Source organism: Bombina bombina, chromosome 5, assembly GCF_027579735.1.
Source record: "Bombina bombina isolate aBomBom1 chromosome 5, aBomBom1.pri, whole genome shotgun sequence".
In the NCBI taxonomy this organism is placed as follows: domain Eukaryota; kingdom Metazoa; phylum Chordata; class Amphibia; order Anura; family Bombinatoridae; genus Bombina; species Bombina bombina.
This window is the reverse complement of record NC_069503.1, coordinates 86,657,705-86,683,556: the sequence shown is the minus strand read 5'-3', so window position 1 is coordinate 86,683,556 and position 25,852 is coordinate 86,657,705.

The following is a 25,852-nucleotide window of genomic DNA, read 5'->3' as shown; positions in this document are numbered from 1 at the left end:
CTGGACTGGAGAATATCTGGTCTTGAAAGTAGGGTGAGATCTAGATGTTTATCATTAATGTGACAATTATGTTGTGATTAATCTGTATCTTGTCTCGGCTTTTGATCTCTTCTTTTTGGTCATGATCATATGGTTCAGTTATTACAGAATTTAGAGAGGTAACTATAGTTCCTTATTCCATTTTATATAATTCCTAGACACATGTCATTGACTTATTTGTTCCTTGGATCAAGTTATAACAAAGATAACAAACTTAGCTAAACCCCTAAGACTTCTTATGGAAAGGGAGTTAATATATTTTCTCCTTTTTCTTCTACAAGTCTTTAATATATCTATATATATATATATATAGCTTAATTATATTTACTCAGAGCAATGTTATGACACCACTTTCCCCCCAATTAAGGTGTATAGTTTTAAGGATACACAATGTTTCAAAAATGTTTATTGTATTTGTTTGGTTTCTGTTATGTTACTTATGTTTGTACTATCTCACATGCTTCTATTGGTTATAAATCTGTATGCCAGGAAATATGTTTACAACTCCACTAAGTTAGTCGAAATGCCATATTTTCTAAAACTCTTTTCAGACATTAGATATGAATAATATTAAAATTCTCTCACATAACGTTAAAGTATTCAATGTCCCGCAGAAACAATCTGTAGCTCTCAGGGACTATAAGAGACTCCATTGTGATGTTGTGATGCTTCAAGAGAACCATTTTAAATGAGGTCATGAACCTCGACAGTCTTTCGCAAAATTTGGGACTGTATACTTTGCATCAAATTCCACTAAACATATGGTGTATGTATACTGATTAATAAAAATTTGCCCTTTAAGATTAATTCAACTATCAGAGACAGAGAGGGTAGGTAATTAATTATTTTAGGGTCTTTGCACCATAAACATATTACTATAGTCAACATTTACGCACCCAGTTTGGACTCCCCCTGATTTTTCCATCATATCTGCAAAAGAATACTAGCAATCCCCAGAAATAGTTTGATTGTTGGAGGAGATATTAATGTAGCATTAGATCTGACTATGGATTGCTCCTTAGGAAAATCATTGACCCCCAATAAAACCCTTCACCTAATAAAAAAATATCTTTCTTCATTGGCAATTCGTGATATATGGCATTTAAGTCACCCACACTACAAAGACTATACATTTTGCTCCTATCCCCGCCGACACTATTCCAGGATAGATTACTTAATGACTGATGTTACCAGTCTCTCCCAGGTCATATGTTCAGATATTTACCCCATTACGTGGTCTGACCACGCTATGATTAGCTGCACCTTTAGCTTCAAGGCACAGTTATCCTTACAGCGCTCCTGGAGATTAGACAAAACTCTTTTGAAAGACCCTTTAATTCACACCCAAGTCATTAATATAATAGAGTACTATTTTCAATTAAATGATACACCTAACATTAACCCAAAACACCTGTGGAACGCGCATAAGTGTGTTCTCCGAGGGGAGTTGATAGCTTTGAAGACAGCTAAGAGGAAACAACAACACATAATCTTGTCCTCCCTCTTGACTGACCTAAATAAGCTTCAAGAAAGTCACAAGGCTTTTCCTAAGGAACGTTATTAGATAGCCTCAAACATAAAAGAAAGCAGCTTAAATGTTATCTAGGGACTAAAGCCAGAAGAAATGCTTTGTACCTTTAAAAGAAATTTTATGAGGGGGCAAACTAACAGGGGAAATTATTAGCCAGACAGTTTAAGAAAAAGACACTTAGTAGATACATTATACACATTAGAGACGATAGAGGCAAGGACTGGTACAATTCCACCGATATAGCAGAACATTTTAAGCAGTATTACGAATCCCTGTATAATTTGAACCAAACCTGTCCATCTCCCACTGACTACGCTATAGTAGGTCTTCCAGAAATCACAATAGATCAAAAAGATGATTTAGATGCTCCATTCCTGACATCAGAGATTCTAGGGGCAATTAAATCATTAAAGGTGGGGAAGTCTCCTGGCCCTGACGGTTTTAGCAATGATTACTATCTCACTTTAGGGGACCTTTTGACACCATACCTTCTACAATATTTTCATACAATTGATGAGGACAGTAAGTTTCCTCCCACAGCTTTGCAAGCGAAAATAACCTTGATACCGAAACCAAACAAATCTAACATATATATCTCAAATTATAGGCCAATTTCGCTACTAAACTCCGACATTAAAATTTATCCAATTAGCAAACCGTTTAAATAAAATACTACCCCAAATTATACACCAGGACCAGGTGGGAATCGTTCCTTTTTGCGAAGCTAAAGATAATACAGTTCGCAATTTGCACTTGATGTAGCATGCTAAGTCCCAAAATATCCCTTCAGTTTGGCTGTCTACAGACACGGAAAAGGCCTTCGACCGTGTTGGAAGGAATTTTCTGAAAGCCACATTGGGTGCGTTTGGGTTGGGGGACAAGACCGTTTATAACATTTTTGCTTTATATAATAACCCTAGCACACAGATAATTCTTAATGACATTGTTTCCGACCCCCTGCAGATAACAAATGGGACGAGACAAGGCTGTCCCTTGTCCCCCCTGCTGTTAACCTGCCTTATTGAAGTGCTGGCGACCAAAATTAGACTAAACAAAAATATACAGGGTTTCTGTATAGGGGGAGAGGTATACAAACTGTCATTATTCGCGGATGATGTTTTATTTTCTTTAACAGACGCTATTAATTCCATCCCATCCTTGTTAGACAAATTAGAATTGTTCAATAGCTTATCAAATTTTAAAATTAACAAAAATAAATCTGAGATGCTAGGTGTAGCTATAGATTCCCAGACGGAGGCTCTGATTTCTGATAGGTGTACATTCAAAAGGTGCAAAGGGTCCTTAAAATATCTAGGAATACATCTTGCTGATAATCAAGATACATTATTTTCTTTAAACTACGCCCCAATTAAGACCGCCCTGATGAGAGATTTCTTGTCATGGACTATAAAGAACCTTTCCTGGCTGGGCAGAATTCATACCATTAAGATGAATGCCTTCCCTCGCCTGCTCTATATTATGCTGGCATTGCCCATTCCACTGCCTAATAATTAAATTCTTTAGATACAACGAGTCTTTGGGTCGTTTATTTGGAATAAACCCCCCCCCCCCCAGGATTAATAAACAGATTATGTCTCGTCCTACCTCCCCGGGAGGTTTAGGCGTCCCAGAGATAGATTATTATAGCAGATCCATATTTCTCCAGAGAATTATTGACTGGAGAATTCATGGTGCCCATAAGAGATGGATTTCGTTGGAGGTGAGCCTAAATATGGGAATACACCTCCCCTCTATTTGCTGGAAACAACATTTCAGTGCTACCTCTAGCCAGATTAATAACCCAATTACCCGGGAAACGCTCGAAATATGGAATAGTACTACCAGACTGAATCCCTATTTGTCTTCATGCCCCAGCCCTTTGACGTCAATTATTCACAATAGTGAGTTTTCCCTACTTTTATTCTCCAGAAGGCAAATTACAGATGATACAATAGAAGAGATTACAATGACACACCTTTTTTTTAACGAACAGTTATGTACACAAGATCAGCTGGTGGATAGGGGGCACAGTTGGGCTTCAAGCTGGTTCTCATACAGGAGGGTGCACCATTACGTTACAGCACATAGACACTAGCTGAACTTAGCCAGACCACTGACTCTAATTGAAAAGTTGTTCTCCTCCTCTCCTCCGATTAGACACAGTCTCTCCCGTGTATATAGCATCATCACACAACCACTGCCAGGTTACATGCCACACTATGTTGAGACATGGGAGACAGAGTTGGGGTTAACTATCACGCCCCAATTAGCTGCTAATATTTTCCAAAACACTTAGTCTTGCTCCTCCTTAGCCCGGATTAAAGAATTAAATTATAAAATACTACATTGTTGGTATTTGACTCCTAGGAGGCTCCATAGACTATTCCCTAAAACCAGTAATAGATGTTGGAGATGTGGACACGTGGGAAGTGGTATGGGTCACATGTGGTGGTGGTGCTCCCAGTTGAATTCTTTGTGGAGAAATGTAATTGCAGAAATAGAAGGTATCTTTCAGATAATCCTCCCTTTAAAGGTTTTAGTGTCTCAGAAATGGAAATCCCCCGGAGTCACAACAATTAAAATGTGGCGAGAAAAGGTCACAGATCTAATTGAATTAGAGGAATATGGATCCTATCTCACAAATAAAAGAGATAATTTTATTGAGTTGCAGAATACTAGGGAACAATATACTAACATTTTTACTGACTAGGCATACTTACCTAAAGATAAAGGCATACTTTTAAATGTATTAGTTATAGGCAGTGAGATTTTTTTGTTTTTGTTTGTCATTCACAGTTAAAATGGTTGAAAATTAGAATTCACTGTACAAACAGATTTGAGTGGTTAATAAATTCACATGTTTATACCAACATTAAATGTGAATTATTACCGAATGTATATTGACACTGTACATGATCTGTAAATTTTATTATGTGATTGTGATGATTAAAATGTTTGTTGGATTCTCAATAAAAAGATTTTGAAAAAAAAACATAAAAAACACAAACAAACATATTACTATAGAATATATTGCTATAGAATATATTACTATAGAATATATTACCACCGGTGTAAAACTGTATTAAAAAGTTTCAATATATCATATATATCTGGTTTCTAGGAACATCTGATATACATAAAATCAAAAAATGTGTACACATATAGCATTCAGAGGGATGTACTAGAACATAACAGACTGATTTAGTCTTTAACTAAAAGACAATATAGAGGATCCTCTGTATAGTAACTGAATATAGTCAATATAAATGTGATAATTGACTCCAATGTCACACACAGGGGTGTGTACATTGGTTACAGGGCTGTGTACTTTTTAACAATAGCATATGTTCACATTTTCAAAGTGAACATTTTATAAGTGAGGCATTAATTTTTAAGAATTATACAAGAATTACACTCAATACTCTCCACACTGCTGGTTACTAACTATCAAACTGCCTACTGACATCTGCTAAGGAATGCTGAGTTAACCTACTGTCTCTTCTGCTTTCAGGTACGTGAACTAAGGCCCTGCACTGAAATCTTGCTATTCCCTGCTTTTCTGTCATTCTACACCAAATCTCTCTTTTTGGTACGTGAACTAAGGCCCTGCACTGAAACCTTGCTATTCCCTGCTTTTCTGTCATTCTACACCAAATCTCTCTGTACGTTAACTAAGGCCCTGCACTGAAATCTTGCTATTCCCTGCTTTTCTGTCATTCTACACCAAATCTCTCTTTTTGGTACGTGAACTAAGGCCCTGCACTGAAATCTTGCTATTCCCTGCTTTTCTGTCATTCTAAACCAAATCTCTCTGTACGTGAACTAAGGCCCTGCACTGAAATCTTGCTATTCCCTGCTTTTCTGTCATTCTACACCAAATCTCTCTCTGTGTGTATGTATATATATATATATATATATATATATACATATATATATATATATATATATATATATATTGAGCAATTGAATTTAGTCTGTTAAAATTAAGTCCTGCATTTTTTGTAATGATTTTTCCCAATGACTCAATTCTAATGTCTAGTTAATTGCCATGTGATGCTCACTCCTTATCAATACTTGCTATAACTCTAAAATTTATAGTTTTCTTATGTCACAGTTTTAACCCCCTCCAAATTTTATTGTCTGTTTACTTAACTCATCTCACCCTGACCAGATTCTAACATTCCAATTGGCCTTACCAACTGTCTTTGATTAGCAATTAAGTAAATTTAGTGGACTCAGCTGACTGCCCTACCTGTATATATTTCAGACTAGCTTGGGGAAGTGCATTGCACAGGGGTGTGTGCATTGGTTACAGGGCTGTGTACTTTTTAACAATAGCATATGTTCACATTTTCAAAGTGAACATTTTATAAGTGAGGCATTAATTTTTAAGAATTATACAAGAATTAAGTGAACATTTTATAAGTGAGGCATTAATTTTTAAGAATTATACAAGAATTAAGTGAACATTTTATAAGTGAGGCATTAACCCCTTAATGACCGGACCATTTTTCAATTTTCTTACCCTTAATGACAATGGCTATTTTTACATTTCTGCAGTGTTTGTGTTTAGATGTAATTTTCCTCTTACTCATTTACTGTACCCATACATATTATATACCGTTTTTCTCGCCATTAAATGGACTTTCTAAAGATACCATTATTTTCATCATATCTTATAATTTACTATAAAAAAATGTAAAATATGAGGAAAAAATTGAAAAAAAAACACACTTTTTCTAACTTTGACCCCCAAAATCTGTTACACATCTACAACCACCAAAAAAAAAACCATTCTAAATAGTTTCTAAATTTTGTCCTGAGTTTAGAAATATCCAATGTTTACATGTTCTTTGCTTTTTTTGCAAGTTATAGGGCCATAAATACAAGTAGCGCTTTGCTATTTCCAAACCACTTTTTTCCAGAATTAGCGCTAGTTACATTGGAACACTGATATCTTTCAGGAATACCTGAATATCCCTTGACATGTATATATTTATATTTAGAAGACATCCCAAAGTATTGATCTAGGCCCATTTTGGTATATTTCATGCCACCATTTCACCGCCAAATACGATCAAATAAAAACAAAAACTTACATTTTTCACAATTTTAGGTTTCTCACTGAAATTATTTACAAACAGCTTGTGCAATTATGGCACAAATGGTTGTAAATGCTTCTCTGGGATCCCCTTTGTTCAGAAATAGCAGACATATATGGCTTTGGCGTTGCTTTTTGGTAATAATAAGGCCGTTTAATACTGCTGCGCACCACACTTGTAATATGCCCAGCAGTTAAGGGGTTAATTAGGTAGCTTGTAGGGTTAATTTTTAGCTTTAGCGTAGAGATCAGCCTCCCACCTGACACATCCCACCCCCTGATCCCCCCTGACCCCCCTCAAACAGCTCTCTTCCCTCCCCCACCTCACAATTGTCACCGCCATCTTAAGTACTGGCAGAAAGTCTGCCAGTACTGAAATAAAAATAATTTATTATTATTTTTTTTTTTTTTCATACAGTCTGCAGTGATGGATCCCCCCTTACCCCACAACCTCCCTGATCCCCCCCAATACATCTCTCTAAACCTCCCCCTCTAACTATTTGCCGCCATCTTGGGTACTGGCAGCTGTCTGCCAGTACCCAATTTGCCCCCCAAAATAGTTTTTTTTTTACTTTTTTATATGTAATACTTGTTTTCTGTAGTGTAGCTGGCCCCCCTAAACGATCTACATCCCTCCCCCTCCCAGATCCCTTACTAAAGAGCTAAGATCCCCCTGCTTCCACATTGGTCTTTTTTTTTTTATTTCATTTTCGGCATAATTTGCACACGCACCCCCTGCCCCCCCGGCCGCAAACAACGCTCCGGGATAAAACAGAAAAAGAAGTAAGATCGCTTTGGGAAATAAACTGAGGGTAATACATATAAAGGCTGCTCCCACCAACCAACGAAATTGTTAGTATCAGTGGCCGATTCAGAGTATCAGAGTGGCCCTTTCTGCATCGGTATGTAAAATAGGGAATTGCAGTGATGCCTCAATATTGAGGCATCACTACAATCCCTTGGAAGCAGCTGGAAGCAATCGTGATCGCTTCCAGCACTTCAGACAACAGAGGACGTACCAGGTACGTCAATTGTCACTAAGGGAGTTTTTTCCTATGACGTACCTGGTACGTCCTCTGTCATTAAGGGGTTAATTTTTAAGAATTATACAAGAATTGAACAAGGATTGGGCAAGGGGCAAGACACAAGGCAAGTACTCTTGTAATACTATGTTTTATGTATCTCATTGTATCCTTTTGCAAGTGCTGCTTTAACACTGTGTCTTATGTGTTTACTTGGTTCCCACTTTCAGAATAATGCTCAATATCTTCGTATTCCTTTTTGCTACCTCTTGTCTCTATAACAAACTACAAAACTACATCACTCACTTACTCCTTCTCCCTCTCCACCTGCACTGTTCATTAGCCCATCTCTCTTATACTCACCTTACTTTTGTACTCATGAACTCTACTTATTCCTAAATACTCTCTCTCCCCCCTGCACTTCAGCCAAACAACAGTCTCATTACTGCAAATCTGCTTCTCATCTCATGTCACTCTCCCTCTTGCTCATACTAGCTGCTGGCGACATCTCCCCTAATCCTGGTCCCTCACAACCTCCTAACCTTTCACATCCTTGTGTGCCTTTCAATAGACTTCATAAACTAAACTCTGGTAACCTTAATCGCATTCCTCTTACATCTAAAAACCCCTCCCCCTTCACTTGTGCACTCTGGAACTCTCGCTCTGTTTGCAACAAGCTAACTTCTATCCATGATCTCTTTATCTCCCACTCTCTTAACCTTCTGGCTCTTAGAGAAACCTGGCTGCTTCAGACACAGCATCCACTGCTGCACTGTCACATGGGGGTCTCCATTTCAGCCACACTCCTAGGTCTGGCAATAGACAAGGAGGTGGTGTCGGTATTTTACTTTCCTCTCGTTGCACCTTCCAACAAATACAGCCCTTCTCTTCACTCACATTTTCTTCATTTGAAGCACACATGATTCGGTTATTCTCTCCCCTCTCTATACATGTTGCAGTCATATACCGCCCCCCTGGCTCCCCAACTCAATTTTTAGATCACTTTGCTGCCTGGCTTCCTTATTTCCTTTCCTCAGACACCCCTGCCCTCATTCTTGTCAACTTTAACATACCTCTTGACAATCCCAATGCCTCCTCTGCAATACAACTTCTTCAACTGACTTCCTCTTTTGGCCTGTCACAATGGACTGACTCTCCCACTCACAAAGATGGTCATTCCCTTGATCTGATTTTCACCTATCGATGCACTCTTTAAAATTTAACAAACTCCCCTTTTCCTCTCTCTGACCATCATCTCCTAACTTGCAACATCACTTCCCTACCTACAACTCCCCCTCCCTCTACCCCTCACACCAAACTTCACAGAAGCACTAAGTCACTAGATCTGCATCAGCTTGCTAGCTCCCTCAAACCTCTCCTCTCATCCATCACCTCCTTTTCCTGCCCTGACCAATCTATCTGCCAGTATAATTCCACCCTTACATCGGTCATTGACACTCTGGCCCCTCCAACCTTAGCTCAGAAACCACACTCTCATCCTCAGCCCTGGCATACTCCTCTGACACGATACCTACGCAGATGCTCCCGTACTGCTGAGTGACATTGGAGGAAATCTCGGAGTTCAGCTGACTTTCTTCACTACAAGTTCATCCTGAACTCCTACTATTCTGCCCTTAATCTTTATAAGCAACAATATTTTTCTAATCTCATCTCTACTCTTTCCTCTAACCCTAAACACTCTTCTCCGCCCACCCCCACCTCCTAACACAACCTCTCTCTCAGCTCAAGATTTTGCAAGCCACTTCAACAACAAAATTGACTCCATCAGAAGTGAAATCAGCTCTCAACATACTTCCAATCTCCCACCCCCTCAAAAGCTCACGATCACCCAAAACCCAAATATCCAAAAATGCAGCTCTTTTGCCCCTGTTAATGAGGATGAAATTTCTGCCCTATACTGTCCTCCCACCTCACTACCTGTCCCCTCGACCCCATCCCCTCACAGCTACTCCCCTCCCTCTCTTCTACCCTCACCCCCATACTCACACACATTTTCAACCTCTCCCTCAGCACTGGTATATTTCCCTCATCTCTAAAACATGCACTGGTCACACCTATCCTCAAAAAACCTTCCCTTGATCCAACCTCCCCTTCAAATTACCGCCCTATTTCCCTACTCCCTCTTGCCTCAAAGCTCCTCGAAAAGCTAGTTTACGCACGTCTATCCCAATTCCTTACACTAAACTCTCTTCTTGACCCACTGCAATCTGGATTTCGTTCCCATCACTCTACAGAGACAGCAATTGTCAAGGTTACCAATGACCTACTTGCAGCAAAATCCAAAGGCCACTTCTCTCTGCTTATCCTCCTTGACCTGTCTGCAGCCTTTGACACTGTTGACCACCCTCTTCTGCTCCAAACCCTCCAATCCTTCGGCATCTGTGACACAGCTCTCTCGTGGTTCTCTTCCTATCTGACTAACCGTACATTTAGTGTAGCCTTCTCCGGAGCATCCTCTGACCCGTTACCACTTTCTGTTGGGGTACCTCAAAGCTCTGTCCTTGGTCCCCTTCTCTTCTCAATCTACACGTCGTCACTAGGTTCCTTAATAAAGTCCCATGGGTTTCAATACCATTTGTATGCCAATGACACCCAAATCTACCTCTCTGCACCAGACCTACCTCCTTCCTTACTAACCCGTGTCACTAACTGTCTTTCTCACATCTCATCTTGGATGTCCTCTCACTACCTTAAGCTAAATCTCTCCAAAACTGAACTCCTTATTTTTCCCCCTTCTTCCAATGTCTCCACCCCCAAAATTTCTATAACTGTTGATAATTCCATCATTACCCCTACCCCGCTCGCCCGATGTCTTGGGGTCACACTTGACTCAGATCTATCCTTCACTCCTCACATCCAGTCCTTGGCTAAAGCCTGCCGCTTCCACCTTAAAAACATTGCTAAAATTAGACATTTCCGTACACAAGATACAACCAAGATTTTAATCCACTCTCTCATCCTTTCCCGCCTCGACTACTGCAATTCCGTCCTCTCTGGTCTACCTAGCTGCCGCACAGCTCCTTTACAATCCATTATGAATGCCTCTGCCAGACTCATCTTCCTTACTCGTCGCTCTTCATCTGCTGCACCTCTCTGCCATTCCCTTCACTGGCTTCCTCTTGCCTCTAGGATTAAACATAAAATCCTCACCCTGACATATAAAGCTCTCAACTGCACTGCTCCCCCCTACATCTCAGAACTTGTCTCAATATACTCTCCCTCCCGTCCCCTTCGATCAGCTCAGGATCTCCTCCTCTCCTCCTCTCTTGTTACTTCCTCACATTCACGTTTACAGGACTTCTCCAGACTGGCCCCCATCTTGTGGAATTCCCTGCCTCGCTCCATAAGACTCTCCCTTAGTTTTAACAGCTTCAAGCGCTCCCTAAAAACTTTACTATTCAGGGATGCATACAACCAACACTAACCTTTCCTAACGCCATTGCTTTCCCCTTGAACCCCTTAGATTGTAAGCCTATGGGCCCAGCTGTTTACAGATCGCTTCATAAGAGCCGACTACAACAGTGAAACTCTCGGCAGGGCCCTCTACCCACTCGACCCCTACAAAAGCTATCCTGTACACCGACTATGTTTACAGCGCTGCGGAATCTGTTGGCGCTCTACAAATACCTGATAATAATAATAATAATGTTATTCGCTTAGAAAGTAAGCGAATAACTTTGGGGAGTGAAGATATCACAAATAAAGCAGGTGTGTGAGTCTCTGCATATATCAAGATGTATCAAATTGGGAATATCATTCCAAACTTTGTATGTTGCCACTCATGAGTGGTGTATAGGAATAAGTCCCGTAAGCCGTGTAATAGGGTAGTAGGATAACAAGAATGCAGAAAACTGAATAGACTTCTTATTTGTATAAGCACTCACCAAAATTTTAAAGATATACTTTCTCCGCTTGTCTGTCTCAATACTGACATGCCACAAACCAGCAATCACCTTGTAGTTCACCTGGGGTGTTGCTCTTTACATTCAGGTAACCTAGAGATTATACTGACCAATGGTGACAGCGGATTGTCGGAATATACGTCCTCAGTTGTTTTCAGCTTTGCAGAAGTTTCAGAAGTATTCAGTTGGAGTTTACAGAGCGCTCTGTTCCTTGCACATAAAGTAGACTGTGAAGAACTTGGTTAAAAACATCAACACGTTTCAGCTGTAGGTAGCTTTTTTCAAGATGAAATTCTTTCAGTCTAATCCGGCTTTTATACAGGTTTTTCCGCCTCCTCTTGGATTTGATTGGTTTATTAGTTGCCTGGAAACATTTAGTTACTTTATGTTGCGAGAAAATCTCAAAGTTCAGTTACAACTTATATTTCATAATTCAATTCTAAGTTATATATATACAGTTGGTAGTACCATCCCTCTGTTTACAAACATTAAATAGTCCGATACAGGGTTTATACAGAAAGTAATTTAAAAGTTATGTAGATTTTGGTTATGTGATAGGTGTCAGAATTTACAGAAGGAGCAGACATAAAAATGACTAGAAACCATCCAGAGTTACTAAGATATTAAAGGGACAGGTCAAAAAGTAGATACTATTTTCAGGTGTATAAACCTATATCTATATTAAAATTAATATTTAATCTAATAAAATAACGTCTAGTGGAATACTGTGAGTAACTATACCGTGAATACATGTGTATTTTTAGATTTCATATAAAATGAATTAATTTAATAATTTCATAAGTATATGATGAATTAACTATTGCAGTTTCAAATCATTATCTCCTATATATGTATTAACTGCTTGTAGCACATACATAGTATGGAGTTTACAGTTTTTTCTTAATCAAAGTTACCCCTATAGGAGGATTGACAAGGAAAGAGTTAATACTAGCATAGTCTATGTAGAGAAGTTTCAGACACAGGTGACACTAATTTACTGCAGCACAGATATAGCGCCAATCAGCACACACCTAGGTAGCTGTGAGTACGGGGAAACCCGAAACGCGTCCTAGCCGGGATGTGTGCTGCTCTCTTTTGTAGTATGATGTGATTTTATTCCTGCAACTATCATTGTTGTATAGCCCATGCTGGTAAACCTTTTAACAATAAAGTGTGTTTTTTTAGTGAGCCGCTCTGGATCCTTTCTTTCGTTGTTTTACCTATGGACTGTTCCACTGGGCTCTCATACACACAAGTCGATATCCTCACCCCCGACATGGATCAGCTCTGACGTCAGGAATCGTACACAGGTGAATGCTGCATGAAGGACGGATCATACAAGCAGGGAAGCGCATCGGTGCAGGTTACCAGAAAATGAAGGTAATTGTCCCCAGCTTTTGACTAAGATTGTTCCATGCTTTTTTCTGTACGCCTGACAGCGAAATTTATGTGCCAAGAACATGTGTCATTCCTACTGCTAGTGCCGTAGCTCTTTACAGTGTGTGTGAATTACTCTCTTGTCCGAGAGGAGCGTGTTAGCACAGCGGGGAGTTTTTCTTCAAGGGGTGTAGGAATGGAGAATTTCTACAGTTTATAAATGGACATTTCTCTTGACTTATTTCACATTGACCGCGTGTGGCTTTGGATTGAGTTTGTTAATCACATCTTTATTAATTAATGCATCAGTGTTTGCAGTACTGAGTGATTGCTTGCTAATTGTTAAAGAAATTATTTAAACTTTGATTAACACATACTGTTCATTATGGAGACAGCAGACGCTAGCACACCTTTTTACTCTATGGATCGATATCTTGATAAGGACTTACAGAATGTGGAATTTGAAAATATCTTTTCAACCAGTAGAACTCAGTCAGCTCTGGGAGATTTATTTTTTGAAATGGAGACTCTAAAGATTAAAGAAGTCAGATTTAAACTAGATAAATGGACCTTAGAAAGATACCATCATTTAAATATGATCCCGAGGGGCTTGCGTCTAAACAAATATCCGACTTTTGATGTGACAGACGAAAGTTTTATTAAGGAATGGAATGACGTTTTGGCTGAATGTTCCATCAGGCTTCTTTTATTAGTGGTCAAGTATAAAACTTCAGAATTGTCAAAAACGAGGGAGCAAATTGTAAACCTACAATTGACACTAGACACTTTCACAAAAGATCCTGACTACAGTGAGATGGATGTTATACTACAGACCACTGTAGAAAGTGCTAAGAAAGAGTTAATTGAGATCAAGCATTCAAAGTATTTGAGAGACCACGAGGACTATGCCAATAAGCAAGTGTTCATCTGGAAGAGAAAAGACAGATTTCCCCAAAATAGACTGAGTAATAGAAGAACTAGAAGGTGGAGATCCAGGTCACGCTCTAGACAGGAGGACAATAAAGAATTGAATGCAGAAAATATTCAATATTCTAACAATAAACAAGTGTCCTTTTCAGACACAGAGGCAGAATCTTGTGAAGAGGACATTACATCACAAAAGGAATTGACCAAGCAGAATATCAGAGACAAGTGAGAGTGGACAGTTTAAAACAACAAGCTGTGAAATCTAAACCTGGTTCATATAAACCATCTATTTTGAAAAATTCTAACAACAAGTCTAATAGTATAGATAATACCCTAGTGCATTCAGCCCAAGGGGGGAGGAGACAGGGAGCTTATGGAGGCCAACCATCTATAGACCAGGGACACTCTTCACAAACAAATAGTAACAAACCACAGAAGGTATACATAGACCCAGCTCAGAAATACACTAAAGTGAGCAACAAACAAGATAGATCAGACAATATGGCTAGAACGGGGCAAGATGACGAGAATGAAAATTCTCTAAGTATGGAACAGGTTTTTTATATACCCTCCACAAAACCAGAAGGGGGGGATCAGGAAGAGGACAGCAAGGCAGAAATAGCTACTCACTAAGAATGAACAAAAATTGACCAAACATAATTAAATTGACTCTAAGGGCAGGGAGATAGTTACAGTAGGTAATGTTATCAATGTATCAGGTGTTGAATTGACCGACATGCAATATTCAGTCCTTAATTTAGGACTGGGTTTTGCTCCGTCTTGTAAATTCAACCTATTTAAAACTCTTATTGATGTTAATGGCTTGGCACGCAATTTAACTTTGGTGAGACATTTTTTTAATGACAATAAAGATGATCAATCAAATTCTCTATATGATAGTCAACCTAATGAGAATATCAGATCTGAATTAGAATTTGATGAGGCATGTAGCCTATATGATCTCGAAACACTATGGGAAGAAAATAATACGCTAGATTCCTCTGTCTCTCCTGCAGTCCCCAATACTACATCACTGACATATACAATGGCAAAGAAATCTAATTTTTTATCCATTACAGAGTAGGGGGACAGTATTAGAGATGTTTCACAGGACTGTAGAACTAGAACTTACTAAACTTCATGACATGGCTAATAGTTCTAATCAGAATCTCACTAAATTGTAGCAATCAGCACTAGATGAACTTAAAGATAACAATAACCTAGTTATCAGAAAATCTGATAAGGGCGGTAGTACAGTAGTTCTCCTAAAGGAAGACTATGTCAGTGAAATTCTACGCCAATTGGAAGACCCTCAGACTTATTCCCTTATACGTAGAAATCCAACACAAATCATACAAGAACAGATTAGATCTAAGGTGGATGAAGGTATGGAGAAAGGTTACATTGATATTAAAACAGCTACATTTCTTTGTGTATCTCATCCAAAGACACCAGCCTTTCACGTTTTTCCTAAGGTCCACAAAAGCCTTGACGATATCAGAGGAAGACTGATAGTATCGGGTATCGATTCTGTCCTAGAGCCTTTGTCAGAGTGGGTAGACTCTGTTCTGCAACCTATGGTTGCCCAGCTGTGGAGTCATCTCAAAGACACAACACATTTGTTGAATTTAATCAAGAATTTGGACTGGCAGGATGACTACAGCTGGGTAACCATAGACGTTGTTTCCCTCTATTCCTCTATCCCCCATAATTGGGGGATATGTGCTATCGAATATTTCCTAACTCATGCTACACATTTTGAACCTGATCAGATTCATTACAGAAATTGTACAATACTTGCTCGAACACAATTTCTTTGAGTTTGAAGGTAATTTCTATCTCCAGAGATGTGGGACTGCCATGGGGGGCAAAATTTGCGCCCTCTTACACCAACCTGTTTTTGGGTTGGTGGGAGGCGTCCCACATCTTTGGAGATAGAAATCCCTATAGGTCCTCTGTGGTCTTCTACAGAAGATTTATAGATGACCTTATATTGGTTTGGAGGGGTTTGAAGCAGAAGGACACATTTTCCTGCAATATTTAAATACCAATGAAATGGGAATAAGGTTCACTATGGAGTGGAACAAACATAAAACAGACTACCTAGATATAACTCTAATGACTAACACAGGCTCAAGAGAAATTAACACCAAGGTCTACAAAAAGCCTATAGCTAAGAATAGTCTCCTGCACTCCACCAGTAGTCATCCAAAAAATATCTCGAGAGCAATAGCCAAAGACCAATTTACTCGTATGAAAAGAAATTGCTCGAGAGAAACTGATTACATGGAGGAGTGCAGGGTACTGAGTGAGCAACTTCTAGAAAGAGGATAAAGCAAAACAGTTATTAACTATGCACAAAAGGAAGTAGACAATATTCCCAGAGAAAGTTTGTTGAGATAGTCTGACAGGCAGAGGGGAGTGGCCAACAATTCCATAAAAGATGGAGAAGCACCCAGAATAACATTTGTAACGAGCTATAGTGATCAATATCACAACATCTGCAGTATCATCAGAAAGCATCTCCCTATTTTATTGGCTGATAACAAATTAAAAGAAACAGTGGACAAAGGGTGCAGATTTTCGTATAGGCGCAGCATTACATTGGGGAACATATTGTCCCCAACAGTACTGCCCAAACCCAAAATCACCAGTAGTTGGCTTACCCATAAAGGTACATACAGATGTGGTAGTAATAGGTGTAAGGCCTGTGACTACATACTGCCCTCTAAACACTTTGAATCTTTTGTCACAGGAGATAGGTATGAGATTTCCCAATGCATTAACTGCAGCATGGGTTATGTCATTTATCTTATCTCCTGTGTTGAATGCAAGCTACAATACGTTAGCCTCACAACCAGAGAGGTGAGGTCACGTATACTTGAGCATCTCAGCAATATTCATTGCAAAAAAGAATGCTCGGCCTTAGCTTTACATTTTATATATACACATAATCAATCAGTGAACACTTTAAAATGGCAAGCAATTGAATTAGTACATCGCCCTAAAAGGGGTGGAGAAAGGGTCAAAGAATTATATAGAAGTGAAACATTCTGGATCTTTAAGTTAAATACTAGATTCCCAAAGGGATTTAATTCATCCTTCGATACTATGAATCATTGGGAGAGAAACTAGTATTTTGTAAAGTGTTTAATTTCTGTCCCTTTAACACAACAAATATCAGGTAATATGTAGTATGTAGTGTTTACACTAATTAGTCCTTTTAAGAACCCTGTAAAAGGTCTGTAGCTGGTCCACCCTTGCAAGCTAAAATATTATTCCATGCGTACATTAATAATATTACTATAATTATTCAGTCTTAAAATAAGCAAAAAGGAAAAGGGATGAATTAATGAATGAATTCTTCTGAGTATACATGAATTAACCGATTTATCTGTTAGTTTGCAAATAATTGATTTAGCTTACAGCTACCTAGCAATTGATGTACCCTAAAATAGAGGCATATGTAAATATGATTGATATTTGTTAATATCTGTTGTTCTCTTACATATTCAGAGCTGTAAGTTGGGTCACTCACAACTATGGTATCTATTTATAGTTACACAAAATAATGGCTAATTTTAGATATAATAGCTATACATATAGAGAGAAGGCTTTATAGCCACATTTATCTCCTATATAAGTATTAACTGCTTGTAGCACGTACATAGTATGGATTTTACAGTTTTTTCTTAATCAAAGTTACCCCTATAGGAGGATTGACAAGGAAAGAGTTAATACTAGCATAGTCTATGTAAAGAAGTTTCAGACACAGATGACACTAATTTACTGCAGCACAGATATAGCGCCAACCAGCACACACCTAGGTAACTGTGAGTACGGGGAAACCCGAAACGCGTCCTAGCCGGGATGTGTGCTGCTCTCTTTTGTAGTATGATGTGATTTTATTCCTGCAACTATCATTGTTGTACAGCCCACGCTGGTAAACCTTTTAACAATAAAGTGTGTTTTTTGAGTGAGCCGCTCTGGATCCTTTCTTTCGTTGTTTTACCTATGGACTGTTCTACTGGGCTCTCATACACACAAGTCGATATCCTCACCCCCGACATGGATCAGCTCTGATGTCAGGAATCATACACAGGTGAATGCTGCATGAAGGATGGATCATACAAGCAGGGAAGCGCATCGGTGCAGGTTACCAGAAAATGAAGGTAATTGTCCCCAGCTTTTGACTAAGATTGTTCCATGCTTTTTTCTCTACGCCTGGCAGCGAAATTTATGTGCCAAGAACATGTGTCACTACTACTGTTAGTGCCGTAGCTCTTTACAGTGAGTTTCAAATCAATAACATACTACATCAAATCAAATTTCGGTGAGTTCTACAAATAAGAAGTCTATTCAGTTTTCTGCATTCTTGTTATCCTACTACCCTACTACACGGCTTGCGGGACTTATTCCTACACACCACTCACGTGTGGCAACATACAAAGTTTGGAATGATATTCGCAATTTGACACATCTTGATCTATGCAGAGACTCACACATTTTTTTATTTTATGCATATCAGATGTTCCTATAAACCAGATATATATTATATATTGAATCTTTTTAATACAGTTTTAACCAGTGGTAATATATTCTATAGTAATATATTTTTTTGTGTTTTTTATGTTTTTTTATTCCAATGCTAGTACAATTGTGAGTACAATAAATATTGTAAATATACTTTTATCTTCCGTGTATGTAGTTTCTTCTTTTATGCGCATCTCCCTTTTATTCTTTATATAGACACTTAAAGGCAAGTTTCATAAATCACCACCAGACACTACATACAGACCCACTGCATAAGCTGATCATTGTAAGATACACAATATTAAAAATGCAACATCATGCACTAACAATTTAAATATTACTTCACAAAGGAGTGCCGGATCAGGGGGTGGGATATTTCCCCCAACTGTAACGCTTAATAACTGATATCTGACAGTTTGAGTGTCGAACAGGAGGTTGATTACCTGGATAGCTGGTTCCTCAGGCCTTTTAAAACCTTTATACTGTCACTGTCGGGAAGTAACTACACAACACTACATCATTGTCCATAAAAGGACATCATAACATAATATCATTGTCCTTTAGTGCCAACACAGCATGACACTAATTTTTCTTCCCATTCCCCCCTCTTTTCCTCTCTCCTCTTCTATCCACAAAATTGACCACCCAAAATGTATTACCATGCAATCATAAAATACGCTTAATCACAATCAATGCCAAGGGACTAAACAGCCCAGAACAAACGGTCTATTGCCTTCAGGGGATTGCACAGACAAGAAGGGGACATCATTTATTTACAAGAAACTCACTTCAAATGAGGTTGTGAACTTAAACTAATCAGCCCCAAATATCATACAGCATACTCAGCTTCCGGCTCGACTAAAACTAAGGGGGGGTGTGCATCTTAATTAAGAGTTCAGTTCCATTCCACCCAACACACATATAAACAAAGAGGGAAGATTTATCATAATAGTAGGCCTTCTGTACAATAAACATATAACATTAGCAAACGTCTATATGCCCAACCACAACCAACACCAGACATTGAAAACTGTGGCACAAAAAATATTGGAGCGCACCAACTCTCAGATCAAAAAAGCACACCTGTCTAGGACGTATAATATCTTACGGGGCTCCTTCCCAGAACAACGCCCTGCATACCTGGCGAGGTGGAACGAGGAAGTGTTGAATGACTTAACTGATGAAGATTGGAAGCGTTGCTTCCATTCTATACACACCTCCTCCACCTCCCTAATTATGGCTGAAGCGAATTATAAAATCATAGCTTGCTGGTACCTGACACCCCAGCGCCTACGAGTCATCTACTCCAACGCCTCTTCCAGTTGCTGGAGACGATGTGGTGAGGTGGGCTCTTTGACCTACATTTGGTGGTCTTGTCCTGGTCTGGCCGGCTTCTGGCCGCAAGTTGAGCAGTACATAAACCATGTGTTGGGTACTAATATATCTCTGAATGCATTCTCCGTTCTTCTAAATCAGATCCCCTGCGCATACCATAAAAAACTGTTTCTGTTCATTCTGACATGCGCTAAAAGACTGATTCCCAGACTTTGGAAGACACGAGAGATACCCTCCATTCCCAAATGGATTTCGGAAGTAGACCATGTTCTGGCCCTTGAAAAGATGCACTATTCTTACGCTGGGAAACAAGACTTCATAGCTAACGTACTATTCCTATGGGAACAAAGGCCCCATACCCACAGCTGACATTTGGGTAAATCCTCTCTTTTTACTTTTCTTTCCCATGTAACTGCCTGGTCCACTGTGGTAAATAGAAATGTGTACAGTATGATGAGAAATATACAGCTCAGTTCGGTTATGTTAATCCAGCATGTTGGAAATTTTAAAAGATGTACATGCTATAGGATCTCTTTCCCCTTCCCCATTTCCCCCTTACCTATACCTCTTACCGTCCCCATCCTTCCCCTTAACTTAGAAAACAATGGGTCAATATTGCCTCACAATGTATGTGTATTCAATTGTTATCTTGCTGTTCAGAGAAATATTACTTTGTTGTCAAATTGTTATACCCAATAAAAAATTATTTAAACAAACAAAAACAAAAAATATTGGAGCTTGGAAGGGGTATGCTGTTTTTAGGAGAGGACTTTAACATCACTCTGGACCCAACACTTGACACGTCAAGCGGCTCTTCTAGTACACCTAAAAAAAGTCCTCAAATCATTCAAATCACAACTTCAACACCTCATGCTACATGACACTTGGAGAGCACTGCATCTCACTGATAGGTACTTCACATTTTACTCCCATCCCCACCAAACGTACTCAAGAATAGATTATGTACTAACAGACCCAGCCAGTTTAACTCTAATTTACAATGCAGCCATACTCCCTCTCACCTGGTCCAATCATGCCCCAGTACAAGACATATGGAGACTAGAAGATCACCTAATAAATTACACTATTCATAAGTTAGAAATAAAAAAGGCACTACAAGATTACTTCTTAATAAACAATGACAACCAGCTAGGATCAAATCTTGTATGGGAAGCACACAAATGTGTCCTCAGGGGAGTGCTGATCAAAATTAAAGCACAACAACGTAAACAATGCAGGCAACACTATAACTCCCACAGAGAACAAATCTCCTACTGGGAAAAAGAGCATAAAAAGACACCATCATCTGCCACTCTATTGAGTTCACTAACAAAGGCAAGAAATTAATTACAAGCACACCTACTCCAAGAAACACAACTAAAATCCATACGCCTTAAACAGTATTATTTTGAATATGGGAATAAATTGGGATTGTTGCTGGCCAAAGCTCTTAAAAGACAACAGCTTAAAACATATATCCCACACATAACAGACAAGTTAGGTTTAACTCATAAAGATAGTATTAGCATAGCGGAAACCTTTTGACAATACTACGCCTCTCTTTATAACTTAAAATCAACGCACACATCAACTCCCACCAAAAATGATAGAAACCAGATTATTGAGGAATACCTCTCAGACATAGAATTCCCAACATTAAACTCCAAAGAATCAAAGATTAGCATCTCCAATTACACACAAAGAAATCTTAAATGCTATTAAGGACACTCCAAATGGTGAAAGCCCAGGCCCTAACGGGTTTAGTATAGCTTACTATAAAACATTCTCATGCTCCTAATTCCACATTTGTCCAATACATACAACAATTTATTGTTAGAAGAAGGATTTAAAAAAAACATGCTCGAAGCATACATAACAGTCCTCCCAAAAGCGGGCAAAACTCCTAACAAACCAGAAAACTTTCAGCCAATATCCCTATTAAACTCTGATATCAAAATATACGCCAAAATACTGGTCACACGTATAAATAATATACCCCCCAAACTTATAAATCCGGACCAGGTGGGGTTTGTTCCTGGCTGAGAGGAATACCCTTAAAGTCCTCCAACTTATATCGCACGTGCAAAATAACAATATCCCTGTAATGCTCGTGGGATATTCCACTATCAGACCAAACTTGGCCAGTAGTCTTCTTATCCCGCCATCAAGCTGGAATGATAGGGAATATCCCAGAGCAGAGAAAGTTCACAAAATGAGGTAAACAGTACTCACACTATGCAGGGTAGTCTTTGGCGGTAGCAGGTAGGAATCAGTGGTTAGGCAGTTCAAGGGTAAACCACTTGAAGGACTGAAACAGACAGGATAGTCTCTAAAGGCAATAGGTAGGGAATTCAGCAGTAAAGCAGTTCATGGGTAAATCAATAGAATGGCCAGGTAAGCAGAGTTCGGCAACAGAATGGCAATACAATATTTTAGGGTTAAGGCAAGCAGAGTAGTCAAACAGGCAGAGTTCATCAACGGTAAAGCAATCTAGCAATTCAGGGGTTAAGGCAAGCAGCGTAGAAAACAGGCAGAGTTCATCAACTGTTAATCAATCCAGCAATTCAGGGGTCAAGGCAAGCAGTCTAGTCAAACAGGCAGAGTTTATTAACAGTTAAGCAGTCCAGCAATTCAGGGGTTAAGGCAAGCAGCATAGTCAAACAGGCAGGCTTCATCAACAGTTAAGCAGTCCAGCAATTCAGGGGTTATGGCAAGCAGCGTAGTCAAACAGGCAGAGTTCATCAACAGTTAAGCAATCCAGCAATTCAGGGTTTAAGACAAGCAGAGTAGTCAAACAGGCAGAGTTCAGTAACAGTGAATCAATACAGCATACAGATATACAGCACCCAGGAGCACAAGAAGAAACACCTTTACTTGGGCACAGGTGAGAGGGACTGAGGCCTTTACATACGGAAGACAGGGCGGGCGGGGATGATGTCATCACCATGCTGCAGTTACACTGCCGTGGCCCTAGCAACAGGAGGAGTGTCTGTGTCCATGGCAATGGCTACAGCAGAGCAGAGACCAGCGTGACAGAGCCCCCTTCTCAAAGGGTACATCCGGGACCCTACATAGGCTTGGGGGGATGTGCAGCATGAAATTTGGAGACCAAAGATGGAGCATGCACATCACGGGCAGGAACCCAGGAACGATCTGCCACAGAGTAGCCCTTCCAGTGTACAAGGTACTGTAGTTGCCTGCGCCTGTATCTGGAGTCCACGATCTTAGTAACGAGATGTGGAAGACAGGGTGTATGCGCAGGGTTCTTGGCAAGGCCACTTGCAACAGGAGACAGTCTTTTAAGGACCTTGTAGGGGCCGATAAACCTAGACCCTAATTTGTGACTGGGTTGACGTAGACGAATATGATGCATAGAGACCCAAACACGATCACCTACTGAAAAGGCACAATCAGAAGCTCCATGATGATCAGCAAACATCTTGTATCTGGAGACAGCTGAACGTATCTGAGAGCGAATACGTTGCCAATGAGTAGTGAGGTTAGTAACGTGACGGTCTGCAGTAGGAACCCCTGTTGACTGAGCAGAAAGAGGAAAGACACAAGGTTGGCAACCTGCTGCAGCTTGAAATGGAGAACATTGTAGAGAAGAGTGCCAATGAGTGTTCTTTGTCAGCTCAGCTAGGAGCAACAACTCAGACCAGTTGATATGGAGCGAATTAACAAAAGTTCTGAGATAGGCTTCGAGATCTTGATTCACTCTCTCAGTCAGCCCATTAGTCTGAGGATGGTAGCCGGACGACAAGGAAATGGTGGATCCAATCAACTTGCAAAAGGCTCTCCAAAAGGCAGAGATGAATTGTGGGCCTCTGTTGGAAACAACAATAACGGGAATGCCATGAAGTCGTACCACATGTAACAGAAAAAGAGACGATAACTCTTGGGCAGATGGCACTTTCTTTAAGGGTACAAAATGAGCCAGTCTGGAAAATCGATGTACCACAACCCAAATAACCGTATGATGATGAGAAGGAGGGAGGTCCACAATGAAATCCATTGTTATGTGTGTCCAAGGTTGTTTGGGAATGGACAACGGTTGGAGTAAGCCAAGAGGCAAGGATCAAGAAGTCTTATTGGCAGCAAAAGTTGTGCAGGGTTTCACATTATCTAGAGCGTTGGTCTTCAAGGTAGGCCACCATACATGCTTGAAAAGAAGCTTAAAAGTTCTTGTTAAACCAGGATGTCCTGAAAGTTTACTATCATGAGCCCAGGATAGTACAGGGGTGCGTAGGTTCAGATTTACAAAGAAGATATCGAGAGCAGCAGGGGCTTCAGGAGGCTTTCTAGACTGGGTACATTACAGTCTTTGAAGAAGAGAGGTATTAAGTTGAGCAACCACACAGGAGGGGAGTATGATGTGTTCAATAGGAGCATCAGAGGAATCACTTGAATGGGATTGGTGGTACCCTCTAGCCAATGACGTCATTCAGTCAGAGCCATCTTAATGGCTAAGAGTTCACGATTACCCACGTCATAGTTCTTCTCTGCAGGAGTAAAGCGCTTGGAGAAAAAGGCTACAGGGTACAACTTGGAGGATAAAGGATCCCTTTAGGTTAGGACTGCTCCAGCTCCAATCTCTGAGGCATAAACCTCTAAACTGAACTGTAGGTCAGGATCAGGATGGCAGAGCACAGGAGCAGAACAAAAGGCCTTTTTCAGGTAAGAGAAGGCATCCATGGTTTCGGGAGGCCAGTTTTTGCAGTCTCTGTTCCGTTTAGTTAACTCAGTGAGGGGAGCAACTATGTGGAGAATTTTAAACTTACGTTAATAATTAGAGAACCCCAAGAATCTCTGTAGTTTCTTTAATGAGGTGGGTTGAGGCCATTCCAGGACTGTGGTGAGCTTAGAAGGATCCATGGCAAAACCCTCCTTTGAGATAACATAGCCAAGGAACTGGATCTGAACTTGGTCAAATTCATATTTCTCCAGTTTGGCTACCAGGGAATTGTCTCTGAGACAAAGAAGTACCTGTCTCATATGTTCATAATGCTCCTCAAGGGTGTAGAAAATAAGGATGTCATCCAGATAGACGATGCGATTGAGGAGGTCATGGAAGACATCATTGACAAATGCCTGGAAGACAGCAGGGGCATTACACAACCCGAAAGGCATTACAAGGTATTCGTAATGCCCTGATCTTGTGTTGAAGGCAGTCTTCCATTCATGCCCTGGGAATATACAAACAAGATTATATGCCCCATGTAGATCCAACTTAGTGAAGTAGCAAGCATTCTGGAGCAAATCATAAATTCAGTGATTAACGGAATAGGATAGCGATTCTTGATAGTGATGTTGTTAAGGGCTCTGTAGTTAATATAGGGTCTGAGCCCATCATCCTTCTTACTGACAAAAAATAAGCCAGCCCCAGCAGGAGAAGAGGAAGGGCGAATTAAACCTTTAGCTAGGTTCTCTTCAATATACTCCTCTATGGCCTTGTTTTCAGCTTTGGAGAGTGGATAAGCCCTCCCTTTAGGAAGTGGGGCTCCACGAAAGAGGTCAATCTTGCAGTCGTAAGGACGGCGGGGTGGCAGCACATCAGCTGCTTTCTTTTCAAACACATCAGTAAAATCTGCGTAAATTGATGGAAGGCTTGAAGGGGTCTGAAGGCTGGCAATGGGGATGTGATGTAATGGAGTTACTTTAGCCAGACAGGAGTGGAAACAGGATGTACCCCAGGAGGCCAACAGTCCCTCAGTCCAGTCAAACTGTGAATTGTGTATACGGAGCCAAGGAAGACCAAGTATAACTGGTTGTGCTGGAGAATGAATGACATTGAACTGCAACTGTTCGTTTTAAAGGACTCCCAGAGTCATGGTTAGGGGTGCTGATTCAAAATGGATTAAACCTCATCCAAGGGGAGTGCCATCAAGAGCAGTTATTTTAAGACTGTGTTTTTTCTGCAGAAGAGGTAACTCTGTCTGAATCATGAAACAGTGATCCAAAAAATTTCCAGCTGCCCCGAATCAATAAAGACCTGAGTGTGGACAGAATTTTGAAGAAAGCAGAGAGTAACAGGTACCAGGATTCAAGAAGATTGAGGGGATTT